The following is a 19888-nucleotide window of genomic DNA, read 5'->3' as shown; positions in this document are numbered from 1 at the left end:
GAATAAAGAGAAGCTAGTGATGTGGGGGTTCTCTCATAACCCTCAGTCCCCAGGAAAGTAGATGGCAGGTTGTATAAAAAGAAAAAAATCCATAAATGTCTAATTATTGTGCAATTTACACTAAGTGTACAAAACATTAAGGACACCTTTCTTTCCATGACAAACTGACCAGGGGTAACTCAATATTAGAACGGTTGTCACGACTTCTGCCCAAGTCGTTGCCTCTCCTTGTCCGGGCGGTGTTCGGTGGTCGACTTCACCGGTCTTCTAGCCATCATCGATCCATTTTTCATTTTCTATTGGTTTTGTCTTGTCTTCCCACACACCTGTTGTCAATCCCATTCATTACCTGTTGTGTATTTAACCCTCTGTTTCCCTTCATGTGTTTGTCAGAGATTGTTCGTTGTCAAGTGTTGTGTTGATTGTGTATAGGTGTGCGATGGGTCTTCGTACCCAGATTTGTTTTATGTTTTTTTTCCCGTGAGTGTTATGGAGCAGATTACTGGGACTTTAATTAAAGTACTCCATTCTACACTCTATTTTGACTCTCCTGCGCCTGACTTCCTCTGCCACTTATACACGCCATTGTGACAGAATCTCTGACCATAAAATATGAAGTCAGCAGGAGAGGACACGACGCCCATGGAGGTGGAAAAGCACGTTATAGACCAAGCGAAGGAGATTGACTGTTTGAGCGCCCTCATGGATCGCATTGTCCAGAATATGGATCGCTGGGAGAGACAGGGAGTTTCTCCAGCGCCTCCACTGCCACAACGGGGATTTACCTTTAACGCGTTTTCCCCACCTGAACCTAACAAAATCCGTTTACCCCTACCCACGGGTTACAACGGTGATACTGCAGGCTGCCAGGGTTTCCTCCTTAAACTGAACTTATATCTGGCCACGGTCTCCCCAGTACCATCCGACCGGGAGAAGAGTTCCGCCCTCGTCTCATGCCTCACCGGGAAAGCCCGGGAGTGGGCCAGCGCTGTGTATAGAGAGGAGAATGCGGTGTTGGACCATTTTGAGGAGTTCACCCTTTATTTTCGGAGAGTATTCGACCATCCTCCCGAAGGAAAAACGGCGGGTGAGCTCCTCTATCATCTGAGGCAGGAGACGAGGAGTGCCCAGGAGTTTGCTTTGGAGTTTAGGACCTTGGCTGCCGGCGCTGGATGGAGCGACAGGGCCCTGATCGACCACTACCGTTGTAGTCTACGCGAGGACGTTCGTCGGGAGCTGGCCTGTAGAGACACCACCCTCAACTTCGACCAGCTGGTGGATATGTCCATCAGGCTGGACAACATGCTGGCTACTCGGGGACGTCTAGATCGGGGTCTGGTTGTTCCATCCTCCCGCACTCTCTCTCCCGAATCTATGGAATTGGGAGGGATGGTGCGCAGGGAGACCGGAGGGGGTACCCACTCGAGCACCATCTATGATCGCAGAGATCACACTGCTGATCGGTGCCGGGTTGGTTCCTCTGGGAATAGAGAAGGCAGGCAGGGCACTCTGGCATCACCCCAGGTGAGTAGGCACCATACTCATCCAGAGCCCTCTGCTGCACTTATGTTTGTCTCTGTCACTTTTCCGGATTTTTCCTTGCATTCCCAGTATAAGGCGCTAGTAGATTCAGGCGCGGCTGGGAATTTCATTAATAAAAATTTAGCTCATAGTTTAGGGATTCCTATTGTTTCTGTGGATATGCCTTTCCCTATTCATGCCTTAGATAGTCGACCAATAGGGTCAGGGTTTATCAGGGAGGTCACCGCACCTTTGTCTATGATAACGCAGGAGGGTCACAAGGAGAAGATTAGTCTTTTCCTTATTGATTCCCCTGCGTATTCTGTGGTGCTAGGCCTACCCTGGTTAACTACTCATAACCCCACTGTTTCTTGGCCACAGAGGGCTCTCACGGGGTGGTCGCGAGAGTGCTCAGGTAGGTGTGTAGGGGTTTCCGTTGGTGCTACTACGGTGGAAAGTCCAGACCAGGTTTCCACCGTGCGCATTCCCCCAGAATATGCCGATTTGGCACTCGCCTTCTGTAAAAAGAAGGCGACTCAATTACCACCCCATCGACAGGGGGATTGTGCGATAGATCTCCTGGTAGACGCTGCATATCCCAGGAGTCATGTGTATCCTCTGTCGCAAGCGGAGACAGTGGCTATGGATAATTATATCTCTGAATCCCTGCGTCAGGGGTTCATTAAGCCATCCATTTCACCCGCCTCTTCGAGTTTCTTTTTTGTGAAGAAGAAGGATGGCGGTTTACGCCCGTGCATTGATTATCGAGACCTTAATAAAATCACGGTAAAATATAGTTACCCGCTACCCTTGATAAATACAGTAATGGAGTCAATGCGCGGGGCCCGCTTCTTCACAAAATTGGATCTCAGGAGTGCGTACAATCTGGTGCGTATTAGGAGGGGTGATGAGTGGAAGACGGCATTTAGCACCACCTCAGGTCATTATGAGTACCTGGTCATGCCATATGGGTTGATGAATGCTCCATCAGTCTTCCAATCGTTTGTAGATGAGATCTTCAGGGACCTGAACGGGCAGGGTGTAGTGGTGTATATCGATGATATTTTGATATACTCTGCTACACGCGCTGAGCATGTGTCCTTGGTGCGCAAGGTGCTTGGTCGCCTGTTGGAGCATGATTTATATGTCAAGGCTGAGAAATGCTTGTTCTTCCAACAATCCATCTCCTTCCTAGGGCATCAGATTTCCACTTCAGGAGTGGAGATGGAGAGCGACCGCATTACAGCCGTGTGTAATTGGCCGACTCCAACCACGGTAAAGGAGGTGCAGCGTTTTTTAGGGTTTGCCAATTACTACCGGAGATTTATCCGGGGTTTTGGTCAGGTTGCAGCTCCCATTACCTCACTGCTAAAGGGGGGACCGGTGCGCTTGCAGTGGTCGGCCGAGGCGAATAGGGCTTTTTGTAAACTGAAGGCTCTGTTTACCTCGGCGCCTGTGTTGGCTCATCCGGATCCCTCTTTGCCATTCATAGTAGAGGTGGACGCATCCGAAGCTGGGATAGGAGCAGTGCTCTCTCAGCGTTCGGGTGTGCCACCGAAGCTTCGCCCCTGTGCTTTCTTTTCGAAGAAGCTCAGCCCGGCGGAGCGTAACTATGATGTGGGGGACCGAGAGTTGTTAGCTGTCGTAAAAGCCTTGAAGGTGTGGAGGCATTGGCTTGAGGGGGCTAATCACCCTTTTCTCATCTGGACTGACCACCGCAATCTGGAGTACATCCGGCAGGCGAAGAGACTAAATCCTCGCCAGGCAAGGTGGGCCATGTTTTTCACTCGTTTTGTGTTTACGCTTACTTACAGACCAGGCTCCCAGAACGTCAAGGCAGACGCATTGTCTCGGCTGTATGACACAGAGGAGCGACCCATGGATCCCACTCCCATACTCCCAGAGTCGTGTTTGGTGGCGCCAGTAGTGTGGGAGCTGGACGCGGACATTGAGCGGGCGTCACGTGCAGAGCCCTCTCCTCCTGAGTGTCCAGCTGGTCGTCTGTACGTTCCGTCTGCTGTCCGCGACCGATTGATCTATTGGGCTCACACATCACCCTCCTCTGGTCATCCCGGGATAGGTCGGACGATGCGCTGTCTTGATGGGAGGTACTGGTGGCCCACTTTAGCTAAGGACGTGAGGATTTATGTTTCCTCCTGTTCGGTGTGCGCCCAGTGCAAGGCTCCTAGACACCTGCCTAGAGGTAAGCTTTTACCTTTACCCGTTCCTCAACGGCCGTGGTCGCACCTGTCAGTGGATTTTGTGACTGATCTTCCACCTTCACAGGGTTACACCACGATCCTGGTCGTTGTGGATCGGTTCTCTAAGTCCTGTCGTCTTCTCCCTTTGCCCGGTCTCCCTACGGCCTTACAAACTGCGGAGGCTCTGTTTACACATGTTTTCCGGCATTATGGGGTGCCTGAGGATATAGTGTCTGATCGGGGTCCCCAGTTCACGTCAAGGGTCTGGAAGGCGTTCATGGAACGTCTGGGGATCTCGGTTAGTCTTACCTCAGGTTTTCAACCCGAGAGTAATGGGCAGGTGGAGAGAGTTAACCAGGATGTGGGCAGGTTTCTGCGGTCCTATTGCCAGGACCGGCCAGGGGAGTGGGCGAAGTTCGTGCCCTGGGCAGAGATAGCCCAGAACTCGCTACGTCACTCCTCCACTAACCTTACCCCTTTCCAATGTGTATTAGGGTATCAGCCGGTTCTGGCTCCTTGGCATCAGAGTCAGACCGAAGCTCCTGCGGTGGACAATTGGTTTCGGCACGCTGAGGAAACTTGGGAGGCAGCCCACGTCCACCTTCAGCGTGCCATAAGGCGCCAGAAAATTGGCGCAGACCGTCGCCGCAGTGAGGCCCCGGTGTTCGTACCAGGGGACAGGGTCTGGCTCTCGACCCGAAACCTGCCCCTCCGCCTGCTCTGCCGGAAGCTGTGTCCGCGGTTTGTGGGGCCGTTTAAAGTCCTGAGGAGAGTGAACGAGGTATGTTATAGATTACAACTGCCCACTAATTACCGTATTAACCCCTCGTTCCATGTGTCTCTCCTCAGGCCGGTGGTGGCTGGCCCGCTCCAGGAGGCTGAAGTGCGTGAAGTTCCTCCGCCTCCTCTAGACATCGAGGGGGTCCCGGCGTACGCTATTCGATCCATTTTGGATTCGAGACGTCGGGCGAGGGGCCTTCAGTACCTCGTGGACTGGGAGGGGTACGGGCCGGAGGAGAGATGCTGGGTTCCGGTGGAGGACGTTTTAGATCCTTCCATGTTAAAAGAATTCCACCGCCTCCATCCGGATCGCCCTGCACCTCGCCCTCCGGGTCGTCCCCGAGGCCGGTGTCGATGCGCTGCTGGAGCCGCGCGTCAGGGGGGGGGGTAATGTCACGACTTCTGCCGAAGTCGTTGCCTCTCCTTGTCCGGGCGGTGTTCGGCGGTCGACTTCAATCAATCAATCAATCAATTTTATTTTATATAGCCCTTCGTACATCAGATAATATCTCGAAGTGCTGTACAGAAACCCAGCCTAAAACCCCAAACAGCTAGAATGCAGGTGTAGAAGCACGGTGGCTAGGAAAAACTCCCTAGAAAGGCCAAAACCTAGGAAGAAACCTAGAGAGGAACCAGGCTATGAGGGGTGGCCAGTCCTCTTCTGGCTGTGCCGGGTGGAGATTATAACAGAACTATGCCAAGATGTTCAAAAATGTTCATAAGTGACAAGCATGGTCAAATAATAATCCTGAATAATTTTCAGTTGGCTTTTCATAGCTGATCATTAAGAGTTGAAAAACAACAGGTCTGGGACAGGTGGGTGTTCCATAACCGCAGGCAGAACAGCTGAAACTGGAATAGCAGCAAGGCCAGGCGGACTGGGGACAGCAAGGAGTCACCACGGGCGGCAGTCCCGACGCATGGTCCTAGGGCCCAGGTCCTCCGAGAGAAAGAAAGAGAGAAGGAGAAAATTAGAGAGAGCCAAGATTTTCAAAATGTTCATAAATGACAAGCATGGTCAAATAATAATCAGGAATAAATCTCAGTTGGCTTTTCATAGCCGATCATTAAGAGTTGAAAACAGCAGGTCTGGGACAGGTAGGGGTTCCATAACCGCAGGCAGAAGAGTTGAAACTGGAATAGCAGCAAGGCCAGGCGGACTGGGGGCAGCAAGGAGTCACCACGGCCGGTAGTCCCGACGTATGGTCCTAGGGCTCAGGTCCTCCGAGAGAAAGAGAGAAGGAGAAAATTAGAGAGAGCCAAGATTTTCAAAATGTTCATAAATGACAAGCATGGTCAAATAATAATCAGGAATAAATCTCAGTTGGCTTTTCATAGCCGATCATTAAGAGTTGAAAACAGCAGGTCTGGGACAGGTAGGGGTTTCGTAACCGCAGGCAGAAACAGTTGAAACTGGAATAGCAGCAAGGCCGGGCGGACTGGGGACAGCAAGGTGTCAGCATGCCCGGTAGTCCTGACGTATGGTCCTAGGGCTCAGGTTCTCAGAGAGAAAGAGAGAACGAGAGAATTAGAGAGAGCATACTTAAATTCACACAGGACACTGGATAAGACAGGAGAAGTATTCCAGGTAAAACCAACTGACCCTAGCCCCCCGACACATAAACTACTGCAGCATAAATACTGGAGGCTGAGACAGGAGCGGTCAGGAGACACTGTGGCCCCATCCGAAGAAACCCCCGGACAGGGCCAAACAGGAAGGATATAACCCCACCCACTCTGCCAAAGCACAGCCCCCACACCACTAGAGGGATATCCTCAACCACCAACTTACAATCCTGAGACAAGGTCGACTATAGCCCACAAAGGTCTCCACCACAGCACAACCAAGGGGGGGCGCCAACCCAGACAGGAAGTTCACGTCAGTAACTCAACCCACTCAAGTGACGCACCCCTCCTAGGGACGGCATGAAAGAGCACCAGCAAGCCAGTGACTCAGCCCCAGTAACAGGGTTAGAGGCAGAGAATCCCAGTGGAGAGAGGGGAACCGGCCCTGGAGAGACAGCAAGGGCGGTTCGTTGCTCCAGAGCCTTTCCGTTCACCTTCACACTCCTGGGCCAGACTACACTCAATCATATGACCTACTGAAGAGATAAGTCTTCAGTAAAGACTTAAAGGTTGAGACTGAGTCTGCGTCTCTCACATGGGTAGGCAGACTGTTCCATAAAAATGGAGATCTATAGGAGAAAGCCCTGCCTCCAGCTGTTTGCTTAGAAATTTTAGGGACAATTAGGAGGCCTGCGTCTTGTGACCGTAGCGTACGTGTAGGTATGTACGGCAGGACCAACTCGGAAAGATAGGTAGGAGCAAGCCCATGTAACGCTTTAAAGGTTAACAGTAAAACCTTGAAATCAGCCCTTGCCTTAACGGGAAGCCAGTGTAGGGAAGCTAGCACTGGAGTAATATGATCAAATTTCTTGGTTCTAGTCAGGATTCTAGCAGCCGTATTTAGCACTAACTGAAGTTTATTTAGTGCTTTATCCGGGTAGCCGGAAAGTAGAGCATTGCAGTAGTCTAACCTAGAAGTAACAAATGCATGGATTAATTTTTCTGCATCATTTTTGGACAGAAAATTTCTGATTTTTGCAATGTTACGTAGATGGAAAAAAGCTGTCCTTGAAACAGTCTTGATATGTTCGTCAAAAGAGAGATCAGGGTCAAGAGTAACACCGAGGTCCTTCACAGTTTTATTTGAGACGACTTTACAACCATCAAGATGAATTGTCAGATTTAACAGAAGATCTCTTTGTTTCTTGGGACCTAGAACAAGCATCTCTGTTTTGTCCGAGTTTAAAAGTAGAAAGTTTTCAGCCATCCACTTCCTTATGTCTGAAACACAGGCTTCTAGCGAGGGCAATTTTGGGGTTTCACCATGTTTCATTGAAATGTACAGCTGTGTGTCATCCGCATAGCAGTGAAAGTTAACATTATGTTTTCGAATAACATCCCCAAGAGGTAAAATATATAGTGAAAACAATAGTGGTCCTAAAACGGAACCTTGAGGAACACCGAAATGTACAGTTGATTTGTCAGAGGACAGACCATTCACAGAGACAAACTGATATCTTTCCGACAGGTAAGATCTAAACCAGGCCAGAACTTGTCCGTGTAGACCAATTTGGGTTTCCAGTCTCTCCAAAAGAATGTGGTGATCGATGGTGTCAAAGGCAGCACTAAGGTCTAGTAGCACGAGGACAGATGCAGAGCCTCGGTCTGACGCCATTAAAAGGTCATTTACCACCTTCACAAGTGCAGTCTCAGTGCTATGATGGGGTCTAAAACCAGACTGAAGCATTTCGTATACATTGTTTGTCTTCAGAAAGGCAGTGAGTTGCTGCGCAACAGCTTTTTCTAAAATTTTTGAGAGGAATGGAAGATTCGATAAAGGCCGATAGTTTTTTATATTTTCCGGGTCAAGGTTTGGCTTTTTCAAGAGAGGCTTTATCACTGCCACTTTTAGTGAGTTTGGTACACATCCGGTGGATAGAGAGCTGTTTATTATGTTCAACATAGGAGGGCCAAGCACAGGAAGCAGCTCCTTCAGCAGTTTAGTAGGAATAGGATCCAGTATGCAGCTTGAAGGTTTAGAGGCCATGATTATTTTCATCATTGTGTCAAGAGATATAGTACTAAAACACTTAAGTGTCTCTCCCGATCCCAGGCCCTCGCAGAGCTGTGCAGATCCAGGACAGCTAAGCCCTGGAGGAATACGCAGATTCAAAGAGGAGTCCGTAATTTGCTTTCTAATGGTCATGATCTTTTCCTCAAAGAAGTTCATGAATTTATTACTGCTGAAGTGAAAGCCATCCTCTCTTGGGGAATGCTGCTTTTTAGTTAGCTTTGCAACAGTATCAAAAAGAAATTTTGGATTGTTCTTATTTTCCTCAATTAAGTTGGAAAAGTAGGATGATCGAGCAGCAGTGAGGGCTCTTCGGTACTGCACGGTACTGTCTTTCCAAGCTAGTCGGAAGACTTCCAGTTTTGTGTGGCGCCATTTCCGTTCCAATTTCCTGGAAGCTTGCTTCAAAGCTCGGGTATTTTCTGTATACCAGGGAGCTAGTTTCTTATGACAAATGTTTTTCGTTTTTAGGGGTGCAACTGCATCTAGGGTATTGCGCAAGGTTAAATTGAGTTCCTCAGTTAAGTGGTTAACTGATTTTTGTCCTCTGACGTCCTTGGGTAGGCAGAAGGAGTCTGGAAGGGCATCAAGGAATTTTTGTGTTGTCTGAGAATTTATAGCACGACTTTTGATGCTCCTTGGTTGGGGTCTGAGCAGATTATTTGTTGCGATTGCAAACGTAATAAAATGGTGGTCCGATAGTCCAGGATTATGTGGAAAAACATTAAGATCTACAACATTTATTCCATGGGACAAAACTAGGTCCAGAGTATGACTGTGGCAGTGAGTAGGTCCAGAGACATGTTGGACAAAACCCACTGAGTCGATGATGGCTCCGAAAGACTTTTGGAGTGGGTCTGTGGACTTCTCCATGTGAATATTAAAATCACCAAAAATTAGAATATGATCTGCTATGACTACAAGGTCTGATAGGAATTCAGGAAACTCAGAGAGGAACGCTGTATATGGCCCAGGAGGCCTGTAAACAGTAGCTATAAAAAGTGATTGAGTAGGCTGCATAGATTTCATGACTAGAAGCTCAAAAGACGAAAACGCCATTTTTTTTTTTGTAAATTGAAATTTGCTATTGTAGATGTTAGCAACACCTCCGCCTTTGCGGGATGCACGGGGGATATGGTCACTAGTGTAACCAGGAGGTGAGGCCTCATTTAACACAGTAAATTCATCAGGCTTAAGCCATGTTTCAGTCAGGCCAATCACATCAAGATTATGATCAGTGATTAGTTCATTGACTATGACTGCCTTTGAAGTGAGGGATCTAACATTAAGTAACCCTATTTTGAGATGTGAGGTATCACGATCTCTTTCAATAATGGCAGGAATGGAGGAGGTCTTTATCCTAATAAGATTGCTAAGGCGAACACCGCCATGTTTAGTTTTGCCCAACCTAGGTCGAGGCACAGACACAGTCTCAATGGGTATGGCTGAGCTGACTACACTGACTGTGCTATTGGCAGACTCCACTAAGCTGGCAGGTTGGCTAACAGCCTGCTGCCTGGCCTGCACCCTATTTCATTGTGGGGCTAAAGGAGTTAGAGCCCTATCTATGTTGGTAGATAAGATGAGAGCACCCCTCCAGGTAGGATGGAGTCCGTCACTCCTTAGCAGGTCAGGCTTGGTCCTGTTTGTGGGTGAGTCCCAGAAAGAGGGCCAATTATCTACAAATTCTATCTTTTGGGAGGGGCAGAAAACAGTTTTCAACCAGCGATTGAGTGCTGAGACTCTGCTGTAGAGCTCGTCACTCCCCCTAACTGGGAGGGGGCCAGAGACAATTACTCGATGCCGACACATCTTTCTAGCTGATTTACACGCTGAAGCTATGTTGCACTTGGTGACCTCTGACTGTTTCATCCTAACATCGTTGGTGCCGACGTGGATAACAATATCTCTATACTCTCTACACTCGCCAGATTTAGCTTTAGCCAGCACCATCTTAAGATTAGCCTTAACGTCGGTAGCCCTGCCCCCTGGTAAACAGTGTATGATCGCTGGGTGATTCGTTTTAAGTCTAATACTGCGGGTAATGGAGTCGCCAATGACTAGGGTTTTCAATTTGTCAGAGCTAACGGTGGGAGCCTTCGGCGTCTCAGACCCCGTAACGGGAGGAGTAGAGACAAGAGAAGACTCAGACTCAGACTCCGACTCGCTACATAATGGGGAAAACCGGTTGAAAGTTTCTGTCGGCTGAATGAGCGACACCGGTTGAGCATTCCAACAGCATTTCCCTCCAGAAGCCATGAGAAAGTTGTCCGGCTGCGGGGACTGTGCGGGGGGATTTATACTAACGTTACTATCTGTACTTACTGGTGGCACAGACGCTGTTTCTTCCTTTCCTACACTGAAAATACCCTTGCCTAACGATTGCGTCTGAAGCTGGGCTTGCAGCACAGCTATTTTCGCCGTAAGGCGATCGTTCTCCTGTATATTATGAGTACAGCGACTGCAATTAGAAGACATCATGTTAATGTTACTACTTAGCTTCGGCTGTTGAAGGTGTTGACGAACCATGTCCAGATAAAGCGTCCGGAGTGAAAAGGTTGAATGAGGGAAAAAAGTTGCGATGGAAAAACTAAAAATATAAACGGTAATTAAAAACAGAAACAAAACAAAAAACGTAAAGTTGTCAGCTAGCAAAGTAAAGTAAAGTTCGCAGCAAATCGCACAGCAACAAAACGCACAGCAACACGTCTGCAGATTCAACAGGAAGTGACGTCACAGGTTACAATGAACTCACAATCACAATGAACTCACAAAAACATGATCACCGGTCTTCTAGCCATCATCGATCCATTTTTCATTTTCTATTGGTTTTGTCTTGTCTTCCCACACACCTGTTGTCAATCCCATTCATTACCTGTTGTGTATTTAACCCTCTGTTTCCCTTCATGTGTTTGTCAGAGATTGTTCGTTGTCAAGTGTTGTGTTGATTGTGTATAGGTGTGCGATGGGTCTTCGTACCCAGATTTGTTTTATGTTTTTTTTCCCGTGAGTGTTATGGAGCAGATTACTGGGACTTTAATTAAAGTACTCCATTCTACACTCTATTTTGACTCTCCTGCGCCTGACTTCCTCTGCCACTTATACACGCCATTGTGACAAAGGTATCCTTAATATTTGGTAGACTTAGTGTCTCTGACCCTTTATGTAACAGTCATCCTCTTTGCCAGGAACCTTCTTTAGTGCTTTAAATGTTCCCAAATACTTCCACACTGATGCTCTCTCACAGCTGCCTCTCTTCTAACCTAATCACAGCTGCTCCAGGGCCTCCTGGGTTGAGGAGTCATTCTGTTCTAACCTAATCACAGCTGCTCCAGGGCCTCTTGGGTTGAGGAGTCATTCTCTTCTAACCTAATCACAGCTGCTCCAGGGCCTCCTGGGTTGAGGAGTCATTCTGTTCTAACCTAATCACAGCTGCTCCAGGGCCTCTTGGGTTGAGGAGTCATTCTCTTCTAACCTAATCACAGCTGCTCCAGGGCCTCCTGGGTTGAGGAGTCATTCTCTTCTAACCTAATCACAGCTGCTCCAGGGCCTCTTGGGTTGAGGAGTCATTCTCTTCTAACCTAATCACAGCTGCTCCAGGGCCTCTGGGGTTGAGGAGTCATTCTCTTCTAACCTAATCACAGCTGCTCCAGGGCCTCTTGGGTTGAGGAGTCATTCTCTTCTAACCTAATCACAGCTGCTCCAGGACCTCTTGGGTTGAGGAGTCATTATCTTCTATCCTAATCACAGCTGCTCCAGAGCCTCTTGGGGTTGAGGAGTCATTCTCTTCTAACCTAATCACAGCTGCTCCAGGGCCTCTTGGGGTTGAGGAGTCATTCTCTTCTAACCTAATCACAGCTGCTCCAGGGCCTCTTGGATTGAGGAGTCATTCTCTTCTAACCTAATCACAGCTGCTCCAGGGCCTCTTGGGTTGAGGAGTCATTCTCTTCTAACCTAATCACAGCTGCTCCAGGGCCTCTTGGATTGAGGAGTCATTCTCTTCTAACCTAATCACAGCTGCTCCAGGGCCTCTTGGGTTGAGGAGTCATTCTCTTCTAACCTAATCACAGCTGCTCCAGGGCCTCTTGGGTTGAGGAGTCATTCTCTTCTAACCTAATCACAGCTGCTCCAGGGCCTCTTGGGTTGAGGAGTCATTCTCTTCTAACCTAATCACAGCTGCTCCAGGGCCACTTGGGTTGAGGAGTCATTCTCTTCATTCTAATCACAAACAAATAAAAGATTCAAAAAAAATAAACATGATGGTCCAACACAGTAGGGGAGGGGGGGCATAGGGAAGGTAGGGAAGAAGAGGAGGGGGGCATAGGGAAGGTAGGGGAGAGGAGGGGGGCATAGGGAAGGTAGGGGAGAGGAGGGGGGGGAAAGGGATGGTAGGGGAGAGGAGGGGGGCATAGGGAAAGTAGGGGAGAGGAGGGGGGCATAGGGAAGGTAGGGGAGAGGAGGGGGGGGGGCATAGGGAAGGTAGGGGAGAGGAGGGGGGACAAAGGGAAGATATGGGAGAGGAGGGGGGGACAAAGGGGAGGTATGGGAGAGGAGGGGGGCATAGGGAAGGTAGGGGATAGGAGGGGGGGGGGGGTGGGAAGGTAGGGGAGAGGAGGGGGGCATAGGGAAGGTATGGGAGAGGAGGGGGGGCAAAGGGAAGGGAGAGGAGGGGGGCAATGGGAAGGGAGAGGAGGGGGGCAAAGGGAAGGTAGGGGAGAGGAGGAGGGGCATAGGGAATGTAGTAGAGAGGAGGGGGGCGTAGGGAAGGTAGGGGAGAGGAGGTGGGGGTGCATAGGGAAGGTTGGTGAGAGGAGGGGGAGTTGTAGGGAAGATAGGGGAGAGGAGGGGGGCATAGGGAAGGTAGGGGAGTGGAGGTGGGGGCATAGGGAAGGTATGAGAGAGGAGGGGGCATAGGGAAGGTAGGAGAGAGGAGGGGTGGCATAGGGATGGTAGGGGAGAGGAGGGGGGGCATAGGGAAGATAGGTGAGAGGAGGGGGGCATGGGGAAGGTAGGGGAGAGGATGGGGGGCATAGGGAAGGTAGGGGAGAGGAGGGGGATATAGGGAAGGTAGGGGAGAGGAGGGGGGGGCATAGAGAAGGTAGGGGAGAGGAGGGGGAGTTATAGGGAAGGTAGGGGAGAGGAGGGGGCATCGGGAAGGTAGGGGAGAGGAGGGGGGCATAGTGAAGGTAGGGGAGAGGAGGGAACATGGGGAAGGTAGGGGAGAGGAGGGGGCATAGGGAAGGTAGGGGAGAGGAGAGGGGCATAGGGAAGGTAGGGGAGAGGAGATAAAAAGGAAAGACTTCCTCCGTGTCAGGTGAGCAGCCTCAGTCTACCCTCACCAATTTACTAGACTGAGTGAGTTGTGAACATCCCTCGATGTCCTCTGGTCCTGTCAGGTAAGCAGCCTCAGTCTACCCTCATCAACTTACCAGACTGAGTGAGTTCTGATCCTGCTTCCATCTTCTTGGGGCTCTTTCTGGTGACTCCGTCTTGACTCTTTAGTGTTTTTTCAGTTCTTTCCCAGGCTGCCTGAAAAACACACAAAGAGGACATATACATAAGAGTTATAAACTATCAAAATAAATAGAGTCGCACACTCCATATATGAAATCCCAGTAATTTATTGGGTAAATCACTAACGTTTAGGCATCACAGTGCCTTCTTCAGGGTGATGTCATGAATTCTTGAACCAGGTTATGTAGACTAACAGTGCAATTAGTGCAACCAATGACAATAGTGAGGGGTGTGTCATAATTATTAAGTTAATTAGAATGAATTAATGAAATTGTTAAAAAAACAATTGTTTATGGTATATTAAATATATTAGGCTAAATTATATATATCCCCCTCTCCATGAAATCTGATTCATTATGATCTAGGATCATGTACCTCCTTTCCATGTAATCTGATTCATTATGATCTAGGATCAGGTCCCCCTCTCCATGTAAACTGATTCATTATGATCTAGGATCAGGTCCCCCCTCTCCATGTAATCTGAATCATTAAGATCTAGGATCAGGTCCTCCTCTCCATGTAATCTGATTTATTATGATCAAGGATCAGATCCCTCCTCTTCATGTAATCTGATTCATTATGATCTAAAAGGCTAAACTGATCCTAGATTGCCACTCCTACTCTGAGATTTTATGGATACAGGCCCAGGACTGATATTCCTCTCTCTGTGTTGGGTACTCTTAGGTCGATGGTCGGTATGGAGCAGTCAGTGTGGTAACTGTAATACTCCAACAAAATATTACACTTCATTTCATTGACTGTCACAAGTGTCCAGAATTAAAATGACCTGGTTGCAATCATGAAAAAACAAACAATCAGGCTTCCATCGTTTGACATTGAGAACATTGGGAGAGATGAGATCTGACGTTTTAGTAAATGTGCAGATTACGTATCTCAGTCACAGACAAGAAGCTCAATGAAGACATCATCTTCACCACTGGGACTGGGGACAACAGGACTACAGGTCAAATAATACAGCTCAACACTTCCACACTACAACAGTGAGGAGAATCAGGCTTCTGTACACATAAAACTGGCATTATTAATTATCAAATCAAATCAAATCAAGTTTATTTTATATAGCCCTTCGTACATCAGCTAATATCTCGAAGTGCTGTACAGAAACCCAGCCTAAAACCCCAAACAGCAAGCAATGCAGGTGTAGAAGCATGGTGGCTAAGAAAAACTCCCTAGAAAGGCCAAAACCTAGGAAGAAACCTAGAGAGGAACCAGGCTATGAGGGGTGGCCAGTCCTCTTCTGGCTGTGCCGGGTGGAGATTATAACAGAACATGGCCAAGATGTTCAAAATGTTCATAAGTGACAAGCATGGTCAAATAATAATCAGGAATAAATGTCAGTTGGCTTTTCATAGCCGATCATTAAGAGTTGAAAACAGCAGGTCTGGGACAGGTAGGGGTTCCATAACCACAGGCAGAACAGTTGAAACTGGAATAGCAGCAAGACCAGGTGGACTGGGGACAGCAAGGAGTCATCATGCCCGGTAGTCCTGACGTATGGTCCTAGGGCTCAGGTCCTCCGAGAGAGAGAAAGAAAGAGAGAAGGAGAGAATTAGAGAGAGCCAAGATTTTCAAAATGTTCATAAATGACAAGCATGGTCAAATAATAATCAGGAATAAATGTCAGTTGGCTTTTCATAGCCGATCATTAAGAGTTGAAAGCAGCAGGTCTGGGACCGGTAGGGGTTCCATAACCGCAGGCAGAACAGTTGAAACTGGAATAGCAGCAAGGCCAGGTGGACTGGTGACAGCAAGGAGTCATCATGCCCGGTAGTCCTGACGCATGGTCCTAGGGCTCAGGTCCTCCGAGAGAGAGAGAGAAAGAAAGAGAAGGAGAGATTTAGAGAGAGCATACTTACATTCATACAGGACACTGGATAAGACAGGAGAAGTACTCCAGATATAACCAACCGACCCTAGCCCCCCGACACATAAACTACTGCAGCATAAATACTGGAGGCTGAGACAGGAGGGGTCAGGAGAAACTGTGGCCCCATCCGATGATACCCCCGGACAGGGCCAAACAGGAAGGATATAACTCCACCCACTTTGCCAAAGCACAGCCCCTGCACCACTAGAGGGATATCTTCAACCACCAACTTACAATCCTGAGACAAGGCCGAGTATAGCCCACAAAGATCTCCACCACAGCACAAACCAAGGGGGGGTGCCAACCCAGACAGGAAGATCACGTCAGTAACTCAACCCCCTCAAGTGACGCACCCCTCCTAGGGACGGCATGAAAGAGCACCAGTAAGCCAGTGACTCAGCCCCTGTAATAGGGTTAGAGGCAGAGAATCCCAGTGGAGAGAGGGGAACCGGCCAGGCAGAGACAGCAAGGGCGGTTCGTTGCTCCAGAGCCTTTCCGTTCACCTTCACACTCCTGGACCAGATTACACTCAATCATATGAACCACAGAAGAGATAAGTCTTCAGTAAAGACTTAAAGGTTGAGACCGAGTCTGCGTCTCTCACATGGGTAGGCTGACCGTGCCATAAAAATTTAGATCTATAGGAGAAAGCCCTGTCTCCAGCTGTTTGCTTAGAAATTCTAGGGACAATTAGGAGGCCTGCGTCTTGTGACCGTAGCGTACATGTAGGTATGTACGGCAGGACCAACTCGGAAAGATAGGTAGGAGCAAGCCCATGTAACGCTTTATAGGTTAACAGTAAAACCTTGAAATCAGCCCTTGCCTTAACAGGAAGCCAGTGTAGGGAAGCTAGCACTGGAGTAATATGATCAAATTTCTTGGTTCTAGTCAGGATTCTAGCAGCCGTATTTAGCACTAACTGAAGTTTATTTAGTGCTTTATCCGGGTAGCCGGAAAGTAGAGCATTGCAGTAGTCTAACCTAGTAACAAAAGTAACAAATGCATGGATTCATTTTTCTGCATCATTTTTAGACAGAAAATGTCAGATTTTTGCAATGTTACGTAGATGGAAAAAAGCTGTCCTTGAAACAGTCTTGATATGTTCGTCAAAAGAGAGATCAGGGTCAAGAGTAACGCAGAGGTCCTTCACAGTTTTATTTGAGACGACTTTACAACCATCAAGATTAATTGTCAGATTTAACAGAAGATCTCTTTGTTTCTTGGGACCTTTTGTCCGAGTTTAAAAGTAGACAGTTTTCAGCCATCCACTTCCTTATGTCTAAAACACAGGCTTCTAGCGAGGGCAATTTTGGGGCTTCACCGTGTTTCATTGAAATGTACAGCAGTGTGTCATCCGCATAGCAGTGAAACGTAACATTATGTTTTCAAATGACATCCCCAAGAGGTAAACTATATAGTGAAAACAATAGTGGTCCTAAAACGGAACCTTGAGGAACACCGAAATGTACCGTTGATTTGTCAGAGGACAAACCATTCACAGAGACAAACTGATATCTTTCCGACAGATAAGATCTAAACCAGGCCAGAACTTGTCCGTGTAGACCAATTTGGGTTTCCAGTCTCTCCAAAAGAATGTGGTGATCGATGGTGTCAAAGGCAGCACAAGGTCTAGTAGCACGAGGACAGATGCAGAGCCTCGGTCTGACGCCATTAAAAGGTAATTTACCACCTTCACAAGTGTAGTCTCAGTGCTATGAGGGGGTCTAAAACCAGACTGAAGCATTTCGTATACATTGTTTGTCTTCAGGAAGGCTGTGAGTTGCTGCGCAACAGCTTTTTCTAAAATTTTTGAGAGGAATGGAAGATTCGATATAGGCTGATAGTTTTTTATATTTTCTGGGTCAAGGTTTGGCTTATTCAAGAGAGGCTTTATTTCTGCCACTTTTAGTGAGTTTGGTACACATCCGGTGGATAGAGAGCCGTTTATTATGTTCAACATAGGAGGGCCAAGCACATGAAGCAGCTCTTTCAGTAGTTTAGTTGGATTAGGATCCAGTATGCAGCTTGAAGGTTTAGAGGCCATGATTATTTTCATCATTGTGTCAAGAGATATAGTACTAAAACACTTAAGTGTCTCTCTTGATCCTAGGTCCTGGCAGAGTTGTGCAGACTCAGGACAGCTAAGCTTTGGAGGAATACGCAGATTTAAAGAGGAGTCCGTCATTTGCTTTCTAATGATCATGATCTTTTCCTCAAAGAAGTTCATGAATTTATTACTGCTGAAGTGAAAGCCATCCTCACTTGGGGAATGCTGCTTTTTAGTTAGCTTTGCAACAGTATCAAAAATCAATTTTGGATTGTTCTTATTTTCCTCAATTAAGTTGGAAAAGTAGGATGATCGAGCAGCAGTGAGGGCTCTTCGATACTGCACGGTACTGTCTTTCCAAGCTAGTCGGAAAACTTCCAGTTTGGTGTGGCGCCATTTCCGTTCCAATTTTCTGGAAGCTTGCTTCAGAGCTCGGGTATTTTCTGTATACCAGGGAGCTAGTTTCTTATGACAAATGTTTTCAGTTTTTAGGGATGCAACTGCATCTAGGGAATTGCGCATGATTAAATTGAGTTCCTCAGTTAGGTGGTTAACTGATTTTTGTCCTCTGACGTCCTTGGGTAGGCAGAAGGAGTCTGGAAGGGCATCAAGGAATCTTTGTGTTGTCTGAGAATTTATAGCACGACTTTTGATGTTCCTTGGTTGGGGTCTGTGCAGATTATTTGTTGCGATTGCAAACGTAATAAAATGGTGTCCGATAGTCCAGGATTATGAGGAAAAACATTCAGATCTACAACATTTATTCCATGGGACAAAACTAGGTCCAGAGTATGACTGTGGCAGTGAGTAGGTCCATAGACATGTTGGACAAAACCCACGGAGTCGATGATGGATCCAAAAGCCTTTTGGAGTGGGTCTGTGGACTTTTCCATATGAATATTAAAATCACCAAAAATTTGAATATTATCTGCTATGACTGAGGTCCAATAGGTCCGATAGTAATTCAGGGAACTAAGTGAGGAACGCTGTATATTGCCCAGGAGGCCTGTAAACAGTAGCTAGAAAAAGTGATTGAGTAGGCTGCATAGATTTCATGACCAGAAGCTCAAAAGACGAAAACGTATTTTTTTTTTGTAAATTGAAATTTGCTATCGTAAATGTTAACAACACCTCCGCCTTTGCGGGATGCACGGGGGATATGGTCACTAGTGTAACCAGGAGGTGAGGCCTCATTTAACACATTAAATTCATCAGGCTTAAGCCATGTTTCAGTCAGGCCAATCACATCAAGATTATGATCAGTGATTAGTTCATTGACTATGACTGCCTTTGAAGTGAGGGATCTAACATTAAGTAACCCTATTTTGAGATGTGAGGTATCACGATCTCTTTCAATAATGGCAGGAATGTAGGAGGTCTTTATCCTAATAAGATTGCTAAGGCGAACACCGCCATGTTTAGTTTTGCCCAACCTAGGTCGAGGCACAGACACAGTCTCAATGGGGATAGCTGAGCTGACTACACTGACTATGCTAGTGGTAGACTCCACTAAGCTGGCAGGTTGGCTAACAGCCTGCTGCCTGGCCTGCACCCTATTTCATTGTGAAGCTAGAGGAGTTAGAGCCCTGTCTATGTTGGTAGATAAGATGAGAGCACCCCTCCAGCTAGGATGGAGTCCGTCACTCCTCAGCAGGTCAGGTCAACCAGCGATTGAGTTGTGAGACTCTGCTGTAGAGCTCATCACTCCCCCTAACTGGGAGGGGGCCAGAGACAATTACTCGATGCCGACACATCTTTCTAGCTGATTTACACGCTGAAGCTATGTTGCGCTTGGTGACCTCTGACTGTTTAATCCTAACATCGTTGGTGCCGACGTGGATAACAATATTTCTATACTCTCTACACTTGCCAGTTTTAGCTTCAGCCAGCACCATCTTCAGATTAGCCTTAACGTCGGTAGCCCTGCTTCCTGGTAAACAGTGTATGATCGCTGGGTGATTCGTTTTAAGTCTAATACTGCGGGTAATGGAGTCGCCAATGACTAGGGTTTTCAATTTGTCAGAGCTAATGGTGGGAAGCACCGGCGTCTCTGACCCCGTAACGGGAGGAGTAGAGACAAGAGAAGACTCTGCCTCAGACTCCGACTCGCTACTTAATGGGGAAAAACCTGTTGAAAGTTTCTGTCGGCTGAATGAGCGCCACCGGTTGAGCATTCCTACAGCATTTCCCTCTAGAAGCCATGAGAAAGTTGTCTGGCTGCGGGGACCGTGCTGGGGGGATTTATACTACTATCTGTACTTACTGGTGGCACAGACGCTGTTTCATCCTTTCCTACACTG

Source organism: Salvelinus fontinalis, chromosome 34, assembly GCF_029448725.1.
Source record: "Salvelinus fontinalis isolate EN_2023a chromosome 34, ASM2944872v1, whole genome shotgun sequence".
Taxonomy (NCBI): Eukaryota; Metazoa; Chordata; class Actinopteri; order Salmoniformes; family Salmonidae; genus Salvelinus; species Salvelinus fontinalis.
Note: the sequence above shows the minus strand (reverse complement) of the source record.